Source organism: Zea mays, chromosome 4 (genome assembly GCF_902167145.1).
Source record: "Zea mays cultivar B73 chromosome 4, Zm-B73-REFERENCE-NAM-5.0, whole genome shotgun sequence".
Taxonomy (NCBI): Eukaryota; Viridiplantae; Streptophyta; class Magnoliopsida; order Poales; family Poaceae; genus Zea; species Zea mays.
In genome coordinates, this window is record NC_050099.1 from 139595340 (window position 1) to 139613363 (window position 18024).

The 18024-nt window shown below is 42.8% G+C and overlaps 2 pseudogenes across 2 annotated transcripts; both read left to right on the forward strand.

Annotated features, from left to right (window-relative positions):
- Window positions 1-14716: 14716 nt before the first annotated feature.
- LOC109945822 (ADP-ribosylation factor GTPase-activating protein pseudogene) lies at window positions 14717-15564 on the forward strand (annotated as a pseudogene). The gene is made up of 3 exons (NR_161264.1): window positions 14717-14805; window positions 14909-15101; window positions 15310-15564. The product of NR_161264.1 is annotated as an ADP-ribosylation factor GTPase-activating protein pseudogene (transcript).
- A 101-nt stretch (window positions 15565-15665) lies between these two features.
- Window positions 15666-16250, forward strand: LOC109945823 (uncharacterized; annotated as a pseudogene). The gene is made up of 2 exons (NR_161265.1): window positions 15666-15881; window positions 15984-16250. The product of NR_161265.1 is annotated as an uncharacterized protein (transcript).
- The last annotated feature ends 1774 nt before the right edge of the window (window positions 16251-18024 follow it).

Genomic DNA, 18024 nt, shown 5'->3' on the forward strand with positions numbered 1-18024 from the left:
TTGGGTTTTGAAAAGGAGAAGATAAATGATATAAAAATATAAATGATATACTATTATTTCCAAAAATTTGTATTTTCATTTCACAATATGATGGGAGGATAAAAATAATTTCTGCACAATGTTCCAATTCAAAATCCAAATTCAAACTAAACCTTAGAAATGAAGAGAATAGAAAGAAAAGGTAAAAGAAAAAGAATAAAAAAGCCTCATGGGCCGCGGAGCATCAATCTGGCCCATCTCCACTTTTCTTCTGCTCGCCGCCATGCGGGCCCACGTCGCCAGCCTCACTCCTCATCGCACGCGCGCACAGCCCATGCTTCCGCCACCCGCGTGCACTACCTGACTCGTGGGTCCGCGTCGCAGCTTTTCCCTCTCGCTCTGCGTCACTGCCATGTGGGCCATATTGGTCGGCTTCTTCAACCGTGAGCTCAGGCTCCTAATCCTCGTAACAACTCGTCCGCCGCACCTATTCCCTCCGCGATCTTCGCCAGTTGGGTAATGAGATCCTCCGGTGAACTCGCATGGTGGTTGGGAGTCGGACACCTTCCCATGCATATAAATGCGGACCCGCTGCAACTCTCCCCTACTCCATTGAATCTCGAGCGCCGCCGCCGGGGGAATCCGAGTCTCCAACTCGCCGTCGACATACCGCACAGCTCAGAGCTCGGGCTTTGCCCTTGAAACGTCGCTGCGCCAGGAGGAAGGTGTTGCCCCGCATCTGAGTTACTCCACGGGCGGGGCAGTCCGGGAATTCCTCGCCGGTGCTCGCGCCCGATCTCTCTCCGCACCCCCATCGTGGCCTGCTTCCGCCATAGTTCCGCGCGCTCGGTAAGCCACATTACTGTGTTCACCATTGTGCTCTCACTGTTTAGGTAGTCTCGGTCGGGGGAATTAGTCGCCAGCGGGCCATTTTGGCCGTCGCCGGCAAGCTCGCCGCCGCGGAGGCCCTGTGCGCCGGCGCGTTCCGCCTGGTCGCCGCTCTGCTGGTTGGGGACGATCTTGTGGCCGTCTGATCGGCCGTGTGTGGCTGAGATCGGCTTACGGTGACCTGCCCAGCCGGAAACGTAATGGGCCGTCCGATCGGGATCGGATGGATCCAGGAGAGAAAACATAGTTTTAAATCCTGGCCGTGAATCTCTGGATCGACGGTCAATAACGCGTACCTCTTCGTCGTTATAACGGATTCGTCAGATCGGAATCTGAGGGCTCATAATCACCCAGATAGCTTCAGCCGAGCTCACTTCTAAAAGAGACCCCGGAAAATTTGCTATTGAACCCGCCGTCCTCGGATTCTGTTCACGGAGTCTTGGAATATTTGCGCCTTAGCCCCCTGCGCTTTGCAGTAATTGAGGCCCAGTCCAGAGTATTATAAAACAGAGAAAATAGTTTATAAATGGATTTTTAATAGATAAATAAATGCTAGAACTTGTTTAAATCATAGAAAATCCATTTTTAGTCCAAATTAATCCATTCCACTTTCTAAAATTTTGTAATTTTATTCTCTACCACCTAGAGCCTCTGTTTTGTCATGAAAACAATTAGAAATTTAATCTCTCACTTAATCCATTTTAAACACATAAAACCTTTGAAAATTCATAACTTAAAATCTATAACTCCAAAATTAATGATTCCTGATCCTATGATCTTATTTTAATATGTATATTATTAATGTGTATTTTGTTCTTATGTTTGGTGTAATGTTAATTTTGCCTATACCATGTTTGTTTGAATTGCTACGACTAGCAGTGAGGTCACGAGTCACCTGAAGATCATCCTGGTACCTGGAATCTCAAGTCCCAGGCAAGTTGTGCCCTTGATCACTTCTTTTTACCTACTCATGTTCTGATTAATCATAATGATCTGCATAGGTTAATTTTGATGGGACCCAATAGGTTACCCTAGTTTGTCTATCTTTATACCTTGTTTACCACTAAACTTTTTGGGTAGTACTTGCTAGTGCTTTATGTGGTTTTGGGTATGAAGATACATTATTCATGATCACACTTTTATTATCTGTTTATTATCACTGTTCATGATAAGATCATTATGTTAATTGGAACGTGGAGAACCACCCGGGAAAGCAGTGCTACCACAAGGGTTTAATGGGACGCCCTTGGCCGATTAATTAGGAAAGCTAGTGGAAGACTACCTTACCTGAAAGGGGCAAGGGCAGTAGGGGAGTGGTCAGTGTAGGGAGGCCCTCGGGAGGATTTTGCTGTGATGGCGGTCCTGCAAGGGATTCCTGGGGAGGCCCTCGGGAGGATTTCGCTGTGATGGCGGTCCTGCAAGGGATTCCTGGGGAGGCCCTCGGGAGGATTTTGCTGTGATGGCGGTCCTACAAGGGATTCCTGCATTGGAGCTTCCTATAAACTGTAGCGGGTTTTCTGAAGCTAGTGGAACTTTGTAAAGGCCTCGTAGTGTTACCCTGCCTCGCCTCCTCGGTAGAGGTGTATGGGAAGTCGCGATCCCTTGGCAGATGGGTAACATGACTTGTGGGTAAAGATGCGCAACCTCTGCAGAGTGTAAAACTGGTATACTAGCCGTGCTCACGGTCATGAGCAGCTCGGACACTCACATGATTAATTTATGGAACTAAATTCAATTTGTCATATGCATTGCATCGCAGGTGAGGTTGTTACTTTTGTTATACTACTTAATTGGGTTTGGTATTTACTTATACTTAGTAATTGCTAATAAAATTTTGACCAACTTTAAAAGCAATGCTCAGCTCTAACCATTCTCTTTGGTAAGCCTTACACTTCACATGAACTCCCACCTTTGGCGAGTTCATTCACATTATTCCCCACAACTTGTTGAGCGATGAACGTATGTGAGCTCACTCTTGCTGTCTCACACCCCCCACAGGTCAAGAGCAGGTACCACAGGATGAGGCGCGTGGAGGATGCTGTGATGAGTTCGTGAGTGGTCTAGGCCGTCGTCTCCCAGTCAACTTTGGGTTGCTGGATCGTTTCCTCATATGATGTAATTATTTAATTATTTTGTATAGAACTCCTGTTATATAGTAAAGATGTGACATTCGATCCTGTGCCACTATGCATCATATGTGTGAGACTTGGTCCCAGCACACCTGGTGTTTATGTTCGCGCCCGGGCTTTGGACCCCTAAAACCCGGGTGTGACAGAAGTGGTATCAGAAGAATGTTGACTGTAGGACGAAACCTAGATAGAACTGGACAACCATTACTACTTACCTTTGCTACTCTGATTCTTTTCTAAACTTTTCTTAATCTTTCTCATCTATTTCCGCTTACTCTGATTATTCTTACCTTTTCCTTCTAAAGACAAACTTGGATTTCACACTTTGAAATCCTATGTCTAAAGTGACTTTAGGAATAGGAGACCTACTCTTAGGAACAAAAACAAAACTATTTTTTTCTATATGCTTGAATGCTTGTTCTTATGATACATGTATGATTTGGATCTTTGATTGAGTGTGATGGGTTGTGGAGTAATGTCCACAATTACATTTACATATATATATAATGCTTATAAAAATAACTAGATAAACTAGATTATTCCCCAAAAAAAAATAATAAAATATCTAGTATTCCGTATCTATCTCATCTTACCAGATTCTATCTTACCTTTGGACATTCACCTCATACAACTAGTTACCCTAGTCTTGACATAAAATATCTGGTCAAGCCCTACCAAAGAATCTTCAGTACATAACCAACTATTAGCTTATTCATTCTGCCGACCAAATGATTCCCTTGCAAAACTATCTTACGATATGCTTCTAACTTAGATGGTCAATACCAGGAGGGGTGGTGGAATTGATTTACCTCCTAATCGACACACTCGGCAGATATATAGACAACCCCAGCCACAGCCAGCAGAGATGAATCCTCCTAATCCTCCACCAGGCGGAGTTGACCCACTGATTGCAGCTCAAATGAGGATGATGCAGCAAATGGCTGACACTATGGCAGATATGCGCGCCCAAATGCAGCAAGAACGCCAGGAAATGCGCCAGGAAAGAGAGGATGCACGTCGGGAGATGCACCAAGAGCGGGAAGAGATACGCCAGGAGAGAAGGGTGCAACAACAGCAGCTGCAACAACAACTTCAACAACAGCAGCAACAGCAACAGGTGCCATTGCCTCCACCTCCACCACCAGTTCCACCCCGAGATAAGCATCGGGAATTCATGAGCCACAAACCACCAACCTTCTCCAACTCCACGGATCCACTACAAGCTGATGACTGGCTAAAGTCTATAGAGAAGATGCTCAACATAGCTCAGTGCTCGGACCGAGAGAAAGTACTCTACGCATCAGGTCGTCTCGCTGGTCCTGCTGCAGATTGGTGGGATGCGTACTGCGCTGCTCATGCTGCTGTCGATACAATTGCCTGGGCAGAATTCTCCACACAATTCAGGAATTACCATATTCCTGCCGGGCTCATGAAGATTAAGAGAAAGGAGTTTCTCTCCCTCAAGCAAGGAAGTATGTCTGTGAGTGAATATAGGGACAAATTCATCCAGTTATCTCGATATGCTCCTAGAGATGTTGAGGATGATGAGCAAAAGCAGGAGCTTTTTCTGGACGGTTTGATTGGACCCTTGCAATATCAACTGGTATCGCACACATTCCCATCCTTCCAAAGGCTACTTGACAAAGCTATTGCTGTAGAAAACAAGAGGAGTATATTTGGAGAGAAAAGAAAGGCTGCTCACCAAGGGCAGGCTGGAAGTAGTTCCCGTCCTCGCTATACTACCACTCCAAGTACACCAGCTAGTGGCAGTTCTGGACAACAAACTCAACAGGCACCAACTGCTCCTCCAAAAGCAAGCACCCCCGCAGGACCTGTTGCTCCCAACACATCCACCAACAGGGCATGCTTCAAATGTGGACAACCGGGACACTACGCCAACTACTGTCCCAACAGGGCTGCCTACACTACACCAGCTCCAATGAAACAAGGTCAGGCCTCGGCAGGAAAGAGTCAGCCCCTATCTATCAACCGAGGACAAGCCTATCATGCAGAAGTAGAAGCTGAACCAGGTGAACTGGAAATTCAAGAAGAAGAGCCAGTGGAAGAGGAAATAGTCGGTGAAGAGGTCAATGAACAACAAGAATAGAGATAAACATAAACATAGATATATATTTTACTATTTGTAAGGCCTAAATATTAGTTTAGCTAGTAGCAGTATTTTACGCTTTTAGTAATAATAATAAGGTCTGTTGACCCTATGTGTTGCTAATGAGTTATGCATCATGCTCAGATTTCCTTGTTTGTGCATATGTTCCCACAACAATATGAGTATATATATCCTTTCTCTTACAAATCTCGAGGACGAGATTATTTTTAAGGGGGGTAGGATTTGTAATACTCAAAATTGTGTACAAGAAATACATAGAGGAATTCCTCATTTTATGCGCCTTATTTGCATCATAAAAAGAGCACCCGTATAATTGTGTGTGATTAATTAAAACCAATGATTCTAAAATAAACTAAAAGTGCATCATGTTGGAGTTTTACATGTTTGTGCATTAAATAAAAATAATAGGGATGATAAGATAATAAATACTAGAGGTTAAATCAAACCCTAAATTAAAATTTGGGTTTTGAAAAGGAGAAGATAAATGATATAAAAATATAAATGATATACTATTATTTCCAAAAATTTGTATTTTCATTTCACAATATGATGGGAGGATAAAAATAATTTCTGCACAATGTTCCAATTCAAAATCCAAATTCAAACTAAACCTTAGAAATGAAGAGAATAGAAAGAAAAGGTAAAAGAAAAAGAATAAAAAAAGCCTCATGGGCCGCGGAGCATCAATCTGGCCCATCTCCACTTTTCTTCTGCTCGCCGCCATGCGGGCCCACGTCGCCAGCCTCACTCCTCATCGCACGCGCGCACAGCCCATGCTTCCGCCACCCGCGTGCACTACCTGACTCATGGGTCCGCGTCGCAGCTTTTCCCTCTCGCTCTGCGTCACTGCCATGTGGGCCATATTGGTCGGCTTCTTCAACCGTGAGCTCAGGCTCCTAATCCTCGTAACAACTCGTCCGCCGCACCTATTCCCTCCGCGATCTTCGCCAGTCGGGTAATGAGATCCTCCGGTGAACTCGCATGGTGGTTGGGAGTCGGACACCTTCCCATGCATATAAATGCGGACCCGCTGCAACTCTCCCCTACTCCATTGAATCTCGAGCGCCGCCGCCGGGGGAATCCGAGTCTCCAACTCGCCGTCGACATACCGCACAGCTCAGAGCTCGGGCTTTGCCCTTGAAACGTCGCTGCGCCAGGAGGAAGGTGTTGCCCCGCATCTGAGTTACTCCACGGGCGGGGCAGTCCGGGAATTCCTCGCCGGTGCTCGCGCCCGATCTCTCTCCGCACCCCCATCGTGGCCTGCTTCCGCCATAGTTCCGCGCGCTCGGTAAGCCACATTACTGTGTTCACCATTGTGCTCTCACTGTTTAGGTAGTCTCGGTCGGGGGAATTAGTCGCCAGCGGGCCATTTTGGCCGTCGCCGGCAAGCTCGCCGCCGCGGAGGCCCTGTGCGCCGGTGCGTTCCGCCTGGTCGCCGCTCTGCTGGTTGGGGACGATCTTGTGGCCGTCTGATCGGCCGTGTGTGGCTGAGATCGGCTTACGGTGACCTGCCCAGCCGGAAACGTAATGGGCCGTCCGATCGGGATCGGATGGATCCAGGAGAGAAAACATAGTTTTAAATCCTGGCCGTGAATCTCTGGATCGACGGTCAATAACGCGTACCTCTTCGTCGTTATAACGGATTCGTCAGATCGGAATCTGAGGGCTCATAATCACCCAGATAGCTTCAGCCGAGCTCACTTCTAAAAGAGACCCCGGAAAATTTGCTATTGAACCCGCCGTCCTCGGATTCTGTTCACGGAGTCTTGGAATATTTGCGCCTTAGCCCCCTGCGCTTTGCAGTAATTGAGGCCCAGTCCAGAGTATTATAAAACAGAGAAAATAGTTTATAAATGGATTTTTAATAGATAAATAAATGCTAGAACTTGTTTAAATCATAGAAAATCCATTTTTAGTCCAAATTAATCCATTCCACTTTCTAAAATTTTGTAATTTTATTCTCTACCACCTAGAGCCTCTGTTTTGTCATGAAAACAATTAGAAATTTAATCTCTCACTTAATCCATTTTAAACACATAAAACCTTTGAAAATTCATAACTTAAAATCTATAACTCCAAAATTAATGATTCCTGATCCTATGATCTTATTTTAATATGTATATTATTAATGTGTATTTTGTTCTTATGTTTGGTGTAATGTTAATTTTGCCTATACCATGTTTGTTTGAATTGCTACGACTAGCAGTGAGGTCACGAGTCACCTGAAGATCATCCTGGTACCTGGAATCTCAAGTCCCAGGCAAGTTGTGCCCTTGATCACTTCTTTTTACCTACTCATGTTCTGATTAATCATAATGATCTGCATAGGTTAATTTTGATGGGACCCAATAGGTTACCCTAGTTTGTCTATCTTTATACCTTGTTTACCACTAAACTTTTTGGGTAGTACTTGCTAGTGCTTTATGTGGTTTTGGGTATGAAGATACATTATTCATGATCACACTTTTATTATCTGTTTATTATCACTGTTCATGATAAGATCATTATGTTAATTGGAACGTGGAGAACCACCCGGGAAAACAATGCTACCACAAGGGTTTAATGGGACGCCCTTGGCCGATTAATTAGGAAAGCTAGTGGAAGACTACCTTACCTGAAAGGGGCAAGGGCAGTAGGGGAGTGGTCAGTGTAGGGAGGCCCTCGGGAGGATTTTGCTGTGATGGCGGTCCTGCAAGGGATTCCTGGGGAGGCCCTCGGGAGGATTTCGCTGTGATGGCGGTCCTGCAAGGGATTCCTGGGGAGGCCCTCGGGAGGATTTTGCTGTGACTAGGTCAGTGCCCGTGCGTTGCAACGGAGACATATAATATCTCAATAACTTATATATGCACATATGTGTTATATAGTTATGAGATAGAGGATGACATATATGCGAGCTGTCCGGGATGATATAGAAGAGAAACTTAGACCTGTGACGCACGGACACTCACCTAGTGTATTATATAAGATAGGTCAGTACCCGTGCATTGCATCTGGAACATATAATATCTCGATAACTTATATATACATATGTGTTATACGATTATGAGATGGATGACAACATTCGCGAGCCGTCCGTAATGATATCAAAGAGAAACCCAGGCCTACAACGCACATGCACTCACCTAATAGTGTATTATATAAAATATAAAAACCTAAATGTCAAACAATATTATTTGCTAATCCATCTTACCTATATAGTGCTTTGCATCTTTCATTGATGAGCGATGTAGCTCATATGTTCATATCCAGCTATTATACCAATGCACCATAGTTGTCAGCTGAAGGGTGGTCCTTAGAGCCACTATCATATGTTGACCTAGCATTTCTACCATACACTGGTGGTGGTGGTGGTCTGGTGGATTGGAGGATTTATTTGGTTCTGCTTTCTTGATCTCCACCGACAAACAAAGCAAATGACCTAAGCCTGGTCAAAGTCCCTTCCATTAATTACTATTAATTTAATCAGTCATGGACCAATAGAAAATTGGTTTGGATTTGTGAGTGCGGTGAGAGGAAAATAACTTATGCATAATTCGTTAGCAAGTAGATTTAGAAGTGTAGAAAAATGAGAAGACACTTTGAATGAATTGTACAATAGGAATATAACATGCATATAATCGAATGGCATCAATGAATGAGACAATTCAATGTGAGGCATATAACTTAAGAAAAAAACACTATTCAACTGGTGCAATTCAAAGGTTCTTTGATCAATAGTTGACCTTCTCAATGTTTGTGACAGTAGATTCTTAAAGAATGTCAGCATATCCACTGGATAACAATTGACATGCCCGCTCATGTGTACTGTAAAGCTTGTCTCTCACATCACCGAGTATAATGCGATATGACTTAATCGAAGGAACCTTGTTCGAGAACTCTGTTACAGATGAAACAATGGTTAATAGGAATAGCCAAGTTTAGCAATCTACCATCTAAAAATTCTGAAACAAAAAAACCTAAATGTCAAATAATATTATTTGATAATCCATCTTACCTATAAAGTGCTTTGCATCTTTCTTTGACGAAGTCCGCGCGGCAGATCGTCGACCGCCTTGTCGTCTGCGCGGCCGCCGCGACCACGACCACGACCACGGCAACGCTGGGGCAGCATTGTGCGTGGGCGACGCGCTGCGCAAGGCCACCAAGGTGCTCGAGGACCGGCGGGACCGCAACCCGGTGGCCACCGTCATGCTGCTCTCCGACACCCAGCAGCAGCAACAGCAGTCGGCAGCGCCGGAAAACTCGTCAAGGAAGCAGTTTGGGCGGCCAGCGGTGGCCCCAGCAACGCGCTTCACCCATGTGGAGATCCCCATCGGCCCCGGCGACCCGCCTCCTCTTGTGTCCGAGTGCGAGGAGGAGCCTCCCGTGGAGCACGCGTTCGCCAAGTGCCTTGGCGGGCTGGTGAGCGTGGTGATGCAAGAGGTGCATCTGGAGCTGGCGTTCCCGACGGGGGAGATCACGGCGGTGTACTCGTGCAGGCCTGGGCAGCAAGCCGTGGCAGTCTTCGGTGGTGCGGGGGTGAGCATGCGGCTGGGCGAGATGTACGCAGAGGAGGAGCGCGAACTGCTGGTGGAGGTGCGGGCGCCGCTGGGCAGCCACCCGCACTCGTTGACGGTGCGGTGCATGTACCGCAACCCGGCGTCGCAGGAGACGGTGCGCGGCGCGGTGCAGCCTCTGCTGCTGCCCGCGCTCCATGGCGAGCGGGCGCCGTCATCGTCGTCTCGGCAATTGTTGACATCACTACAACAGTAAGATTTCTTAATATAAATATCACACTTTGCAAGTTGTGAACAACAAACCTTTCACAAAATATAAAATTCGCTAAGGTAATAGGAAGATAAGTCTGAATTAAAACTTCAATAATAACATCTGATAGATGGCATCTAGAGAAGGTCTCAGCGTCTATGTCAGCGGGGCAGTTGCATGGGCAGTGCAGCGAGCCGCGGAGCAGCGAGTACGTGTGTTTGTGTCAAGGTAATTCAAGCGAAGTGTATTCAGCTACTACTCTAGCAAAGTAACGCAAATGACCAAAGGCATATAAGAGGAGCATGTTTAGACTACATATTTTCATAAGCAAACAACCATAGCTGTTGCTAGGTAGGCATTTAGAACAGAAAATCTAGGAGCAACGCAACCTACAAATCTGTATCGTAGAGAAGAATTCGGTAAAAAGGTTGGAAACCAGAAAAACCATTTTAATTAGGACCAAAACAACCTGATAATGTGTATTCAAGACATGGGATCAGCAATCATAGACTGTCATGAATTGTGACCCCCAACAGAAAAACAATTGTTGACATCACTACAACAGTAAGATTTCTTAATACTAAATAAATATCACACTTTCACAAAATATAAAATTCGCTAAGGTAATAGGAGGATAAGTCTGAATTAAAACTTCAATAATAGCATCTGATAAATGGCATCTAGAGAAGGTGTGAACCTTGTACTGATGATCAGTTGTGTCTTCTGTCAAAGTAAAAGCATATCTAAGAACATCAGAAGCATCAGACCATGATTGCACTCGATCTTTTGTTTCAGGATGAGATAAAATGTATCCCATATTTTCTGGAATAATCCTACAAATTCAAAGGGAAAACATCAGGTGGGAAATCGTCAGGTATCAACCATAACGTCCTGTATATTAGGATCAGCATATACAGAGATCCTAAGAAATGACCATTGCATGAGGTAGCCCTACTCAGTTTAGCAAGTAACAACCAATCTGATCTAAAGGGCAGAACAAGCAAATGCTACCAATACGTGCATCGATCCATTCACAGAACGAAGTGAGCTTCAAGCATGCCAAGTACATAATTTCGAATAGATGGCGTTATTGTATCCAAAAAGCAGATGCCACCAAGAAAGACATGGAAGGCACATAACTGGCTATAGGTTCAGTAGTGACATGAGCAACAACTGATGGTCTTGAGATTGTGGGACTTTTGCATCGGGTAGATGTATTTCAGTATTTGATTTAACTTGTGATATAAGTTTATCTAATGACTTACTGCACTTATTTTTCCTTCAGATGAACGAGAGCTTGTTCACATGTGAACTTTCAAAACAAACCTTATCATCCGTCAAGGATACAGTTGAAATGGCTGTCAAAAAATGGGGAGAGAAATCATTAACTGAACTGGAAGCAGAAAAGCGGTTGTCCTACTCATGTGAGAAGGTAAGCCTATTTTAGGAACCATGAGAGGTCAAATTCTATATGTTGCTATTCAGTGTAGCGTAGTGTTCACATGATCAATTTTGTTCAGGTCATTACAGCAGGTGGTAGGAACAGAGCGCCATGAATCACACATAATTGACAATCATAGAAGGCGACATGAAACGGGCCTTCGATAGAAAGATTTGAGTCTGACAGACGTGAGGGTTACAAGCCTCATTAGTTTGAAGCTGTTACTGCAACTGACCAGGGCAATGCAGCCAAAAGGGACGTCCAACATGCATCACACAAGTTGCAGCCAAATCTAATTCAGCTAGGGAAACCAGAAATGCATGGACTAATTTTAATGGATCAGTGAGTAACAAGGGCATTTCTAGTTCAGGGTCAAGTCGTGTGGTTACAACCAATTGCATTAGCTGTTTTTATGTGAATTGCATTGTAAAGTTATTAATACAGTACTACTGGCATTAAGACACTTTATGAAAATCCACACAATTTTGCAGGCTGACAGTTATTGCAAGGTGCTATAATTTTTCTGCTCTAATATTAATGCAATTCTGTAAAATAATGTGAAATCCAGTTAAAAAAATCACTGAGCATGCAGTTTTGGTAAATCAAAATTGAATCCAGATGTTACTAAAATAGGGAACCCACTGATCATGCAGTTTTGGTAAATCAAATTGACTCCCCTGCAATGCTAACCCATCAGTGACTCAATTAGAAAATTTGAGTAACTAAATTCAGAGCATCTCTGAAAATTAATGCAAAAGAAAGGTAGAAGGTCAAGTAAATATAGCCTTCCTAAATCTGCCAGATCAGTGAGAAATAATTAATGCAAAATCATATTAAGGGTTTCAAGGGAATCGCTGGTGCATAGACACGAAGATGAGTTATCGCATACTTTTGGTCGTCATCAACAAAACAATTTCTGTGTACACAAGTGGAAAGCACTGGCATCGTAGTACTCATCGTATTCAAGGAACAAATTTTTTCATAGAACAAGGCATTTGACAGATCTAGCCATTTCATATTCACTGATCAAGGAACAACCATTTCGCAGATCATTCCATTGCACAGATCTACGCATTTCATATTCAAAGTCAAGGAAAGGGGAAGCAGTGTTGAACCTTTCGTATAGACGAGGCCGACCACACTGCGGACCGAGGAGACCACCACGCGCTGGCTCTGACCTCGATGAAGGCCTGCTCCAAGATTGTGTTAACCGCCACTGCCGTTGCCTACAGGGCCTCTTTCGAGCGTTGAATCCTCACCGGCCCCGCCTAGACTCTGAGCGCTTCGCCCGTTTCCTTACCTAAAATGTCGGCAACCATCTGTTAGGCAGTTTTACTTAACTAAAATGGAAGGATGCTGTAGAGCATGTATCACAAGAACCAAAGTCAAAACAACTCTAAAAACCAATGCAAGATCCTCAAAATATCTAGATGGCATTTGAAATTTGATGAACATGTGAAATACCTCTTTCCTCATGGGATCTTCGTTCTCTAACAGGAACAACTCAATGTGCAAGGTGAGGACATGTACGCTGCAAAACAGCAAAGTTAAATATGTTATTCAACATCATTACATGAATGAATGCCCATCCTTCAAATACATACTATCTATGTGTCTGTGCTGCTTCTGGGCTAGGTTCACCTGGATAAGTGAAACATAGAGGTTGTCCACAACCAAGTCTTTCACTAAAAAATAACAGAAATGCAAGGCAAACCAAACAGTAGAAAATCTTGTGCACATTTAAAAAGAAAGAGAAATAAGCTATACATCAGTGTTACTCTCAACATTCTTCAGTAAGTCCAAAATGAACCTAGCTGTTTAACAGACCAGTGGCCCTAACCATTGGAATGTCGAGACTATGGTTGTGTGGTGCGACCAACAACACCACAGTATCTCCGGAAGACAATTGACTGCCTGTGAGCAATAATATCCTCAAGGTATCGCTTAGCCTTGGCCATAGACAACTTGTGAAGCACAAAAGTTGTCTTCCTTATGTTCTGCAGTGAACGTATCAGTTTAGAAAAGATAATGGAAAGATAAGCCAATCTCAGATATGCCATTCGATATCAACTAATCACTGAACTGCACCACAATATGCCTACGTTGAATGTGGGATAGCCCAAAAAGGGTTTCAAGCTTACAGAATGCAAAAACCTTCAATTGCAGGTTCATAGGCTAGCCTTATGTGCCTAAGTTCTAATTACAATTACAGAAAAATAACCTAGAATATTATGCATAGTATATTTTTCTAACGACCACTATAAGGTATACCACATTGGTGATTGGTGGATGAGAAGTTGAACGAACACAAATATGAGAACTTATTGATATTTGCGCTAAACCAACTGATATGTTCCAATATTGCAAGTGCGGACAAGTTATTAATTATTGTAGTCATTTCACAAAGTAATGTTCATGTACGGTGTTTGTGAATGCACAAAAGGAAGCATCTGGCATCTGTTTAGCGATGTAACAAGTGTATAGAATCATTAAGGAAGTGAAAAGCATCACCTGACCATCAGGACCAGTCTGTGTCCATCATATCTGGGTTTGGCCTATACTTCAGGAGGTCTTCCTCATCCGAATGCCCATCCTTCCCATTCGCCTCTGCATTTCCTGATTTCTCTCGAGCAGTGGCATTGTCAGCCGCATTGGTGAGCTTCTGGATTTGGTAATCTACCTTCTTGTCACTCAGACGAATCTACAAGAGCGCAGCAGCAGAGCCATAGGTAGAAACCACATGCAGTTTAGCTTCATTCTCCAGTACCAAAAGTATCATCAACTCACATATTGTAAAGTTGATAACAAAGCGCGCAAGTTGCCCTGTTTTCCAGTAGACCACCTCTTAATTTCGAAGTCTAAAGTGTCTCCAATTCTCTGTAATTCACAATGTCCAAACAAACAAGTGGGTTGTTAGCATCCAAGCAAGTGTAGTTAAAGGACCAAGGCATGCTGTAATCACGGACTGAAAATGTGGTGAGATATGAAAGCTGAAAACAATTTTAGATAATAACAAATGTTGGTGAGATATGCTATAATCAAAGGTGAGTTGTTACTTGGTCTATTTCATCTCTGAAATGAACACCAGAGTGTAGACTACTTGGTCTATTTCATCTCTGAAATGAACACCAGAGTGTAGACTGTTTTGATTGTTGACATGGACTAAAGCAAGCATAATCAAGTTGATATGGATATGAAAAGCATATGTACTTACATCTCTCTCAGCCTGCTCCTTGTGAGCTTTTGCATATATCGTTCATTCTTCTCAGCCCGAGATTTTCATCCGAGACCATCACGAATCAAAAAGTGCCCTCCTTGCAGCAATGGGAAACTTGAAGGACGTTTTTAGTTGTATAAAGCCACGATGGCATTCCTCATGATGGTTGTATTAATCTTCTTGCAGCAATGGGAAACGAAAAAGCAAATAGCCATTGGGAAGCAGAGCTGCCTCCTAAATATGATAGGGTTGGGATAGAGAATTTCATCCGTGCAAAGTATGATTTTCCCAGATCTTTCAGTACCTTGAATATGTCATTCTTATCCTCCTACTCTTCAAACACTAATATCTACACGTAATATATTATGCCTGAAATGTAGATATGAGGACAAGAGATGGGTACCAAGGAATGGAACATTGCGACTTTCCTCCGGTGTTCGAGATGAGAAGAGCCAAGAGTCTCCAGCTAGTGCTAATTGGAGTGGACATCATAGATCTTCATTTGAGCAAAACCATGCTTCACCAGCTCTTCCGAGCAAAGTTGCACCTGTAGCTTCAAGGATACCCTCTCAGGTAATCCTTTGCTACCAAAGCTTTCCTAAACAACAGTCAATTTGTCAATGTGAAACTGGCAGATGTGTATTCAGACAGGACTCTTTTGAATATTTAGCTCTTGTTCTTAAGTCAGGCTAAGTAATCCACATTGCAGAAATCTTAATTCCAATTATTTTAACACAACAATGTAATCCTTTCTAATCTGGCATGATTGCATGGGAAGCAGGCATCACCTCAGCCCCCAAAGGTAGAACCACCAGTTCCTAAGGTGGTTTCACCTCCTCAGCCACAAAAATCTCCTGCCAAAGTTGAGGCAACACCCCCTAAAGTTGAGAAGCCATCAGTTGCGCCGCCTCCTAAAGTTGATTATGCTACTGATCTCTTTAACATGTTATCAATGGATGGAACAATAGAGAAAGAGCCAGAGTCATCTCCAAACGACGATAATGCCTGGGATGGCTTCCAGTGTAAGTTCTTGTGACTATTCGACTGATGAACTGTTCTATTTATGTGTTCATTTTATTGTGCCTTTCTTACTTTGTTGGATCTTAGTATGATATTTATGGATTTCCATGTCACTTTTTTGTACTGTTGCTCATGGAATATCAAAACTGTTCAGCTGCACAACCAGTACCTAGCTCCGAGGAAAAAGATTCTGCCAAACCAGCAGAAAGCAAGACCCAGTCTACATCTGGAATAGAAGACTTATTTAAAGATTCGCCAGCTGTGTCGTTATCCTCAGCTCCAGTTGTTTCCCAAGAAAATGCAAAGAATGATATCATGAGTTTGTTTGAGAAGGTGAGCACCAGCACTCCTTTGAAAAAAAAATCGTGAAAAATGGTTCTATATAAAAGAAAGGGCACATCTATGGTCTATCTAAGAAATAGCTATGTTTTGCAGTCCGATATGGCATCACCATTTGCTGTCCAACAGCAGCAGCTGGCGTTTATGTCTCAGCAGCAAGCTCTTCTAATGGCTGCTCTTAAAGCTGGAAATTCACCACAAATAGTTCCAGGGAATGCCAATCAACTAAACACTAACGTTTCTAATCCCCCTCTTGGAACCTTGCCTTTCCAAAACTGGACAAATCTTGGCTATCAAAATCCTGGGTTGACTCTAGCAGCAGCACAGAATGGTGCCACAATGAGGAGCATTTCAGTTTCCTGAGCACTCGATGCCTAATTATGACAGTGGAAAGGCTGCTAACAGTATGATCAAACAGAGAGCGAGGGAATGAAGGATCTAACTCTTTAAAATGTCGAGTATTAGAAGAGGGAAAGTAAGTAATCAGAGTGGTTGATGCAAAATGTTCTGAGCTGTCTAAATTTGAGTCTGAGTATCATGAGGTATGCAATTCCCTTTTACATAGTTTATTTATAAAGGTTCTCCATTTATCATAAAATTTTAGCAACAAACTACTAAAAGTAAATCCCAATTAAATTGAACCCTCCAGTGATTAGTGTAGTCAAGCATAACTAAGTTACCTTTTCAAGCCACCGACAATGGATTTGAAGAAGAAACTTAAGCTCGACAAATTTTGAATTAGATATTCCCTTCGTAACTGCAAAATTTTTAGACCTTTTTAAACTTCACAGCTAGAATAATGTCTGTCTTAAGACGCTCTACAATAGCAGATTCAGCACAACCCTTTCTAGATAACTTCTGGTGTAAGGATTTTATGTCAACCACATTAGTAAAAATATAAGTGCACATCAAATATATATAAGCAGAAATTGTTACTGATATTTCAAGAAATTCATCAAGATTAGTTGCAATTGTTTCCTAGTAAATATTGGTAACTGGTCTTGTCAAACAGCCACCCTTCCCCTTCCAATTCTACAGTTACATCTTCTGTGTATAATCTATGGCCGATAGTTCAGTCACTGTCATACCTAACAAGCAGGAGGATTTCATATGACAAGGCCAGGAAAAAAGACTATTAATTAAGATTTAAAATATAAATATGTATTCATATAAGGATTTCAAATGAACTATGTACTTTTTGGTTATCTTATTCCCATTATATAATATTGTTTACAGGCTCACGTCTTGGTGAAATGGAACGTGATTGTTTAATTGCATATGGTGCTAGAATGCTAATATTTGAACGCCTAGTGTTTTCAAATGATTCTTATAAAGTCCAGGTGATACCAGAAGTAGTTCGTGGTTTGTGTTTTTTCAGGTTTGCAGTATATGTGCTACCAGTAGTAGTTTGTGACGTGTGAATATTTTTCAGGTTTGCAGAACATGTGGCTTGTTAGGCTACTACAACCATAAACTGTTCAATGTGCAAAAAATGGGAAAATATAGCCTAGATGAGGCTGCCATATGCTTGCAAGCTTTTGTTAAAGGTACTGCAAAAGAGCAAAATGTGTTGTTGCTTCAATCATAGAACCTGAAAATTTGTCCTTCTCCTCGGCTTGATTCCTCAGCCTCCGAAGGCTTTATGTATTTGGCTTCATCCGAAGCTCGTATACGACGGTCGTCCAAAGCATTCTTCCCTGAACACCTGCACGTTCTATCCAAAGGCAACCTTCGGCATTAACCTTGCAGTGTACAGATAACAAAATAGAACGGTTAATGAGCGTTTTGAGGACCTTCGGGAGAAGGAGACCCCCAACATATACATACAAGAAGGATCCAGATACAACTTCAGTACTTGACTCCATAGTACGAATAACTCCTTTATCATGGTAGTTGTTTGCTGAGAACTTGTTAAAAGAGAATGGCTTAAGCTTCCAAGCAATTCTTAAAAGGGTATGATCTTGAGATGAGTTCTCTTCCTGTAAATAGAAATGAGAAATCATTCAAAACTATGTCTTGTGCTGCTCCACAAGATATTCATAAATGTAGCCATCAAACAAAGAACATAGTTTTGGCTCAAATACAAAATAGCTAGAATTTTAAGTAGCCAAGAAAGTGACATGCAAAGAACAAGCGA